The sequence below is a fragment of the Penaeus japonicus genome, unplaced genomic scaffold (assembly GCF_977035675.1).
Source record: "Penaeus japonicus unplaced genomic scaffold, GWHDUDI00000001_assembly GWHDUDI00000040, whole genome shotgun sequence".
Classification (NCBI taxonomy): domain Eukaryota; kingdom Metazoa; phylum Arthropoda; class Malacostraca; order Decapoda; family Penaeidae; genus Penaeus; species Penaeus japonicus.
This window is the reverse complement of record NW_028234442.1, coordinates 10732279-10742278: the sequence shown is the minus strand read 5'-3', so window position 1 is coordinate 10742278 and position 10000 is coordinate 10732279.

Sequence of the window (10000 nt, the reverse complement as noted above, 5' to 3'; positions counted from 1 at the left end):
TCCTTCAAATATCACTAATAACCCTCAATACATGGACACTTGTTTACAATATTTGATTCCATTAAAACCGTTAACGTATAAATGATCCAAATACTCCGACTATAAATGCGACCAAAGGACAAGTAGTTGATGAACCGCAGAACCGATTCACACTGAACAGCTATAGAATCCGATCCTTTATGCTCCTATGAACTGATGCGAACGACCTCCTGCTATGGATTCCTTTTCGTTCGTAATCCTTTTAGAAACTTTAGGTGTCTATAGTTTTTTTTTATCGGATTAGAATAGCTTCTGAAACAATACTGTGTAAGTTTTTAGTTTTTCTTCTTATCGTTTTCTTATTTTCTTATTTCAGCTTCTTCCATTTTGCGTGTTACTCTCCTTACTTCTTCTCCTTTCTTCTTCCATATATATTTTTTTTTCTTGTTGTTATTTCTACTATTTTTATCACTACTTATATACTACATATTACTATATTACTATCTCTATTGCTACTACAGTTATTCTTATTATAATTATTGCGTAATCATCATGATTTTCAATATCATTATTATCATCATCGTCATTATCATCATCCTTGTCATCTTTATTGTCTCCATTGCTACTGCTATTATCATTATTATCATCGTCATGATTATCCTCATTACTGTTATTGTCATTATTATTATCATCCTTATTGTTATCATTTTTGTTATCTTCATTATTTTGTTATCTTTTGATTATCATTATAATTGTTAGCATTTTCATAATTTCATTACTTTTATCATTATCATCATCATTATTATTTTCACGATCATCATTATCATTAGCATTATTATTATTATCATATTCATGGTGATTACAATTATTGTTATCTGGATTATTACCACTATCATTATTATCATTATCATTATTATTATTGTTATTTTTGTCATTATTATTCATATTATTGCAAGAGAAAGGCAATAACGAATAATAAGGCAAAGGATAATAAGATTAAACACACGACAAACAAGTGGATGAAGGATGGGGGTAGGGGGAGGAGGGGGAAGGGAAGGAGGGAGGAGAGAGGAGAAAGGGGGGGAGGAGAGGAGGAAGAGAAAAGGGGGGGGGGAAGAGAGAAAGGGAGAGGGAGAGGAAAAGAAGGGGGGAAGGGAAGAGGAGGAAAAGGGAGGAGAGAAGAAAGAGGGAAGAGGGAGAAGGAAGGGGAGAGAGAGGGAGAAGGAAGAGGAGGGAGGAGAAGAGGGAGAGTGGGGAAATGGAAGAGGAGGAAAAGGGGGTGGGGGGAGGAAGAGAGAGAGGGAAAGGGAAGGAGAAGAAAGGGAGGAATGAGAAGAGGAAGACGAGGAAGAAAGGGAAGGAAGAGGAGGCGGAGCAGAAGGAGGCAGAGGAGGAGGAGAAGGAAGAGTAGGAGGAGGAGGAGGAGGAGGAGGAGGAGAAGGAGGAGAAGGAAGAGGAGGAGGAGGAGGAGGAGGAGGAGGAGGAGCAGGAGAAGGAGGAGGAGGAGGAGGAAGAGGAGGAGGAAGAGGAGGAGGAGGAGGAGGAGGAAGAGGAGGAGAAAGAGGAGGAGGAGGAGGAGGAAGAGGAGGAGGAGGAGGAGGGGGAGAGGAGGTAAACAAGCCACCGAGTAGGATTAAAATATATCAGTAGGTCTACATGAAAGGATTTAGGAAAAGGGGTTGGGGGTGAGGGGTGGGGGTGAGGGGTGGGGGAGAGATTAACGAAAAAGTAGTGGAAGAGAAAAGAGAGGAAAAGCAAAACGCCGGCCGCTCGGCTCATCTACCTGTGTCCTCACCACTGCTCCTGTCCCACATCCATCCCTCCACGTTACACTATCTCAACCACAAGCTCGCTCTCTCTCGCTCTCTCTCTCTCTTCTCTCGCTCTTTGCGCTTCTTTCTCGCTCTCGCTCTCTCGCTCGTCTCTCTCTGCTGTCTCTCTCTACTCTCTCTCTCTCGCTCGCTCTCTCTCTCTCTCTCTCTCTCCCGCTCTCTCTCCCTCTCTGCCGCCGTTCTCTCCTCTCTGCGCTCTCGCTCGCGTCCCTCGGGCGTCCCGTGCCCTCTATCCTTCTCCTTTCACGCCATCCTCTCCAGGACCTCACACTCGGTACACCCGGTGAACAGCTCTGCGTTATCATATGTCTTGTCCACATCTCACTAACAAAATGTACCCTCACACCTATGCGCCTTACTGTAGTTGTCTGAGTCGTGTTTCGGTTGTTAATCAAAGCCATAAGTTCATCTCGAAGGTATATTCGCTATATGAATTCCTCATGTCATGTTACACTGTCTTCTGCCCGAGAAAGCAATATAACGAAGTGTATATACTTTTAAGGAAAGAAATCTCTGCTTTGATGTTCATATAATCCACAGACTCATCCAGTCCACACACCTCGCCTCGCGGGTGAACAAAACAGGTGAACACCAAGAACGAACAGTTTTTTTTTTTCATTTACGGAAACAATCTCATAAAAATCGTTTTTAATGTTCAACTGTTTTGTTTATGTTGAGGCGGCCGCTTGTTCACAGGATTCGAGCTTGAATTATATAAATGCATTCAGTCATATATGTATAGGGATAAATGCACTCTCTCTCCATGCACTCTCCCTCTCCTTCTCCACTCTCTCTCTCTCTCTCTCTCTTCGTCTCTTTCTGCTCTCAATCTCTCTCTCCTATCTCTCTTCTCGTCTTTCTCCTTCAATCTCTCTCTCTCTCTCTCCTCCTCTCTCTCTCTCCCTCTCTCATCTCTCTCTCCTCTCTCCCTCTCGTCTCCTCTCACTCTCTTTCCTCTCCTCTCTCTCTCTCTCTCTCTCTCTCTCTCTCTCTCTCTCTCTCTCTCTCTCTCTCTCTCTCTCTCTCTCTCTCTCTCTCTCTCTCTCTTTCTCTCAATCTCTCTCTCTTTTTCTTTCCCCATATGTCTATCTATCTCAGATACATATCTATCTATAATTATATATATATATATATAGAATATATATATAAATTAAATATATTATATATATATTTTACTTAAACGCATACAGACAATCACAAACACACACACACATGTATATATATTTAGTATAGTATATATATATAGATATAGAAATATATAGATTGATATCATAATATATATAATCCAAATATTACATACACGCATACAGACACACACAAACTCACAACACACATTTTATATATATTATTATATAATATAAATAATAATATAGTATATATATTATATATATATATGTGTTGGTGTGTTGTGTCGTGGTGTTGTGGTGTATTAGGATTATTGTTTAGATATATATATTATATATATAGTTATATATTAATTATATATACACACACACACACATGTGTGTGTGTGTTTGTGTGTTTGGTGTGTGAGTTAGATATATACATACATACATATATCTAACCTTTATATATATATACATATATATATATACACACAACACACACACCACCACAAACACATCCTCACTCACTCACACACACACACACATATATATATATATATAATATATATATATGAATATATATGAATATATATATGGATAATTATGTTATATATGATATTTATTATTTATATTTTTTTATGTTTATATAAGTTTATAAGTATTTTTGATAATATATATATATATAGTATTTATTTATATGTATATTATATATAATATAATATATATATATATATATATAAAATATATAATTTTTATATATTTTTAATATAATATATAATATATATAAATATACTTATATACACTCCTACATATATCAGACACAACCGAACCTCAGCTGATTCGTCCTGGCCAAGTAAGAGCGGGGCCCCACCGACAAACGGTCACACTCTTCCCTTCTGCCTCTACTTATTTCCCGGCCCCCACCTCCCTCCCCTCCCCTCCTCTCCCGTCGTCTTATTCCCCTCTTCCGTTCCCTCTTTCCTCAACTCCCTCCCCCCTCCCCCCCCTTAATTCTCACATCTCTCCCTCTCCATTCACTCCCCGCCCCCCCTCAGACATATCCTCCCGACCCCCTCCCTAACACCCCCCTCTTCCATTCACGTCCCCCCCTCATGACATAGCCCCCCTCCCCACCTCACCCCTCAACCCCCTCCCTCCCATACACGCCCCCCCCCCCTCCCTCATGATAATCCCCCTCCCCTCCCCTTCACCCCCTCCTTCTTCCTTTCACGCACCGCCCCCCCCCCCCCCACTTCATTTCCCCCTCGTCCGCCCTCCCATCCCCCTCCCCCCTTCCCAGGTATTATGTAAATCTCTCATTTCCCCAGATTTACAGCGACGTCTCAGTGTGGTGAGCGAATTGTTTTCATTGGAGTGCGAAGTGAAAATAAGATTGTATATTGATTTTTATTTTATTTATTTGTAGGTTGTGTGTGTTTGTTTTTTTTTAGGTGATGATTTTAGGTGGTATTGATGTTGTGGATTTTTGTATTTGTAACGTTTTTGTTTGGGTTTTTTTACCAAATGGTAATTCTGGCTAGCGATAGTGATAAACATAATAGTTATGTTATATGAAGTATATATTAATTATATAATGATGTAAAGAGATGTTAATATGAAAGTTTACAATAATACACACTGATAGATGGGCTGATGATAACAATGTTGATATGATAACTACAACAATTCCTATAATTAGATAATATCTAACATATAATATAATAATAACCACTCATAATGCTTATAATAATTCATATAATGATCTAACAATTAATCATAAGCCAATAACAATAACAAAAATTATAACCATTTGAAATTTTCTTTTGAAACAATTTTCAATCCTTTACAAATATCACTAACAACCCTCAAACATACACTTTTTTCAATTATTTGATTCCATTCTCACCGTTAACGTTAAATGATCCAAATAACTCCGACTATAAAATGCGACCAAAGACAATAGTTGATGAACCGCAGACCGATTCACACTGAACACCTATAGAAACCGTTTCACACTATATGCTCCTATGAACTGATGCGAACGACCTCCTGCTATGGATTCCACTTCGTTCGTAATCCTTTTAGAAAATTTAGGTGTCTATAGTTTTTTTTTTATTGGATTAGAATAGCTTTTGAAACAATACTATGTAAGTTTTTAGTTTTTCTTCTTATCGTTTTCTTATTTTCTTATTTCAGCTTCTTCCATTTTGCGTGTTAGTCTCCTTACTTCTTCTCCTTTCTTCTTCCATATATATTTTTTTTTCTTGTTGTTATTTCTAACTATTTTTATTATCACTACTATATACTAAATATTACTAGAATACATCTCTAATTGGCTACTACAGTTATTCTTATTATAATTATGCGTAATCATCCATGTTTATCAATATCATTATTCACATCGTCATTATCATCTATCCTTGTCATCACTATTTACCTTCATTGCTACTATTATAGATTTCATCATTACATTAGCATTATTATTATTTCATTTTCATGTTGATTACAATATGTTGTATCTTGGATTAATACCAACTATCCTTAATTATCATTAATCATTGATTAATATGTTCTTTTTGTCATTTATTATTCATATTATGCAAGAGAAAGCATTAACGAATAATAAGGCAAAGGATAATAAGAGTACACACACGACAAACAAGTGGATTAAGATTGTGGTCGGGAGGAGGGGGAAGGGTAGGAGGGAGGAAGAGGAGAAAGGGGGGGAGAAGAGAGAAGAGAAATAGGGTTTGGGGAAGAGAGAAAGGGAGAGGGAGAGAAAAGAAGGGGGGAAGGGAAGAGGATGAAAAGGGAGGAGAGAAGAAAGAGGGAAGAGGAGAAGGAAGGGAGAGAAGGGAGAGGAAGAAGAGGAGGGAGGAGAAGAGGGAAGTGGGATTTGAAGATAGGAAAAGGGGTGGTGGGAGGAAGAGATAGAGAAAGAAGATAATAATGGGAGGAATGAGAAAGGAAGAACAGGAAGAAAGGAAGGAAGAGAGCGGCGCAGAAGAGGCAGAGTAGGAAGAGAAGGAAGAGTAGGAGAGGAGGAGTAGAGAGGAGAAGGAGTAGAAGGAAGAGGAGGTGGCGGAGAGGAGGAGGGAATGAGGATGCAGAAATGAGGAGAGAGTAGGAGGAGGAGGAGAAAAGGAGGAGGAGAGGAGGATGAAGAGGAGTAGATATGGATGATGAGGAGGAGGAATATGAGGAGTAGTTGATGAGTTGGAGAGTATTAAAAACAATCCCCCGAGTATTGATTAACATATATCAGTAGGTCTACATTAAAGATTTAGGAAAAAGAAGGGGTTGGGTGTGAGTGTGTAGTTTATATAGTTTTGTGAGAGATTAACGAAAAAGTAGTGGAAGAGAAAGAGAGAAAGCAAAAGAGAAAGAGAGAGAGAAAGAATAAAATAGGAGAGGGAATATGAATGAAAGATCGGGTATAGATAGATACTAAAGAGAGAGAGAGAGAGAGAGAGAGAGAGAGAGAGCGGTATGAGGGAGATAGAAGAGCAAGAAGAGAGAGAGAGATAGAGAGAAGAGATAGAGAGATAGATATGAAGCGATAGAGAGCAGAGAGAGAGATGAATGAGAGAGATCAGAGAGAGCCAATGAAGAGAGAGAGAGCAGATAGGCGAACGGAAAGCGTGAAGTGCGCAGGGATACATTCCGAGCCGGAAATCTTAACGGAGGTCAACCATGGTGTACAGATCTGCGTTTCTTTGTCTTGTCCTCATCTCACTAACAAAATTCCCCTAAATTCGCCTTGCTGTTTGTTTGTCTGAGTCGTGTTTCGGTTGTTAATCAAAGCCATAAGTTCATCTCGAAGGTATATTCGCTATATGAATTCCTCATGTCATGTTACACTGTCTTATGCCCGAGAAAGCAATATAACGAAGTGTATATACTTTTAAGGAAAGAAATCTCTGCTTGGATGTTCATATAATCCACAGACTCATCCAGTCCCCACACCTCGCCTCGCGGGTGAACAAAACAGGTGAACACCAAGAACGAACAGTTTTTTTTTTTTCATTTACAGAAACAATCTCATAAAAATCGTTTTTAATGTTCAACTGTTTTGTTTATGTTGAGGCGGCCGCTTGTTCACAGGATTCGAGCTTGAATTATATAAATGCATTCAGTCATATATGTATAGGGATAAATGCACTCTCTCTGCCTTCTCTCTCTCTCTCTCTCTCTCTCTCTCTCTCTTTCTCTCAATCTCTCTCTCTCTATCTCTCTTCTCTCTTTCTCTCAATCTCTCTCTCTCTCTCTCTCTCTCTCTCTCTCTCTCTCAATCTCTCTCCCACTCCTCTCTCTCTCTCTTCTCTCTCCTCTCTCTTTCTTCTCTCTCTCTCTCTCTCTCTTCCTCTCCTTCTCTCGGTCCTCCTTCTTCTCTCTCTCCTCTCTCTCCTTTCTCTCAATCTCCTCTCTTGTTCTTTCCCCATATCTATCCTATCTCAGATAACAAATCTATCCTATTATATATATATATATAATATATATATATATATATATGTATAACATATATATGGCATAGGCATATATTATCTAAATCTATATCTTATATCTAATATTATATATATATATATATATATTAATATATATATCCAATGTATATATATGTATATATATATATATATATTATAATATAATATAAATATATATATATAAAATCTATATATATATAATATATATGGTATATCTGTCACACCACATACATACACCCACACACAGTATATAAATGTATATATATACATGTTATATTATATACATAAAAATATATATATATATATATATATATATATATATATATATATATATTTATATATAGTATATCTAATGTATATAAGCCAATATGCACAATATGCACTATGACATATCCTACTATATATCTAATATATACATATATAACATAATATATATATATATTATATATATAATATAATATATATATATAATATGCATGCATATATATATATTTATATAAATATATATATATATATCATATAATATATATATAATATATGATATATGCATGCATATATATATAATGTATATATATATATATATAATAATATATATATATTAATATATATATTATATATATATTATATAATATACCTATACATACATATATACAAACCTACATATATACAGACACAACCGAACCTCAGCTGAACTGACCTGGCCAAGTGAAGAGCGGGGGCGCCACCAACAACTGTGTCACCTCTTCCTTCTGCCTCTACTTATATTCTCGGCCATCTTTGTGTGTGTGACCCTACCCCCTACCTCCCCTCCCCTCCCCTCCTCTCCTCTCCCCCCCGCCCTTCTTATGTCTCCACCTCCTTCCCGTGTGTCCTCATTGTCCTCTACAAACAACCCCTCCCCACCCCTCCCCTTTAATTCTCCCCTCTCTCCCTTTCCCTTTTTTTACCATTATAACTCCCCGCCCCCCCTCATGACCTATCCTCCCTCCCCCCTTCCCCTACCCCTCTCCCTCTCCATTCACGTCCCCCCCTCATGACATAGCCCCCCTCCCCTCCCCTTTACCCCCTCCCTCTCCATTCACGCCCCGTCCCCCCTCATGACATATCCCCCTTCGTCCCCTCCCCTTCACCCCCTCCCTCTCCATTCACGCCCCATCCCCCTCATGACATATCCCCCTTCGTCCCCTCCTCTTCACCCCCTCCCTCTCCATTCACGCCCCCCCCCCCTCACTTCATCTCCCCCTTCGTCCCCCCCCCTCCCTCCCCCCTCCCCCCTTCCCGGGTATTAGTGTAAATCTCTCATTTCCCGCAGATTTCAGCGCGACGTCTCAGGTGTGGTGAAGCGGAGTTATAATATCGATTGGAGAGCGAAGTGAAATCGATATTGTGATGCTGATGATATTAATGGCGATGGTAATACTGTTGATGATGAGGATGATGGTGATGGTGATGGTGATGGTGATGATGATGATGGTTATGATGATGGTGAGGGTAATGATGAAATTAATGATAGTGATGGTGATAGTAATGGGGATAATTGTAATCGTTATAGAGTTTGTGGTGTTTTTTAAATAATGGTAATTCTGGTAGCAATAGTGATAAACATAATAGTAATGATTATGTTAATGATAGTATGATTAATTATATAATGGTGATAAAGAGAGTGTTAATGATGATAAGGATAACAGTAATAACACTGATAGGAGTGTGCTGATGATAATAATGATGATCATGATAAAACAACAATATCAATAATAGTAATAAAGCTAACATAATAATGATGATAATACTACTTATGATACTAATAATGACACTAATGATAATGATCCTAACAAGGTTAATCATAATGCCAATAACAATAACGAAAATGATAACCATTAGGAGAAAATAACAAATAACAAATTACAATCCTTCAAATATCACTAATAACCCTCAATACATGGACACTTATTTACAATATTTGATTCCATTAAAACCGTTAACGTATAAATGATCCAAATACTCCGACTATAAACGCGAACAAAGGACAAGTAGTTGATGAACCGCAGAACCGATTCACACTGAACAGCTATAGAATCCGATCCTTTATGCTCCTATGAACTGATGCGAACGACCTCCTGCTATGGATTCCTTTTCGTTCGTAATCCTTTTAGAAACTTTAGGTGTCTATAGTTTTTTTTTATCGGATTAGAATAGCTTCTGAAACAATACTGTGTAAGTTTTTAGTTTTTCTTCTTATCGTTTTCCTTTATTTTCTTATTCAGCTTCTTCATTTTGCGTGTTGCTACTCCTCCTTACTTCTTCTCCTTCTCTTTGTTTCCATATAATTTTTTTTTTTCTTGTTGTTATTTCTACATATTTTTTATCACTACTTATATACTACATATTTGTTTTTGACTATATTTAACTATCTCTATTGCTACTACAGTTAGGGTTGCTTATTATAATTAATTTGGGTGCGTAATCATCATGATTTTTCAATATAATTATTATCAATCCATCGCGATCGTGCATTATCATTATCATTTTCAAGCGATTCATCAATGTCATTCTTTTAATTGTCCGGCGGACCATTGCGACTGCTACATGCTGCATTATC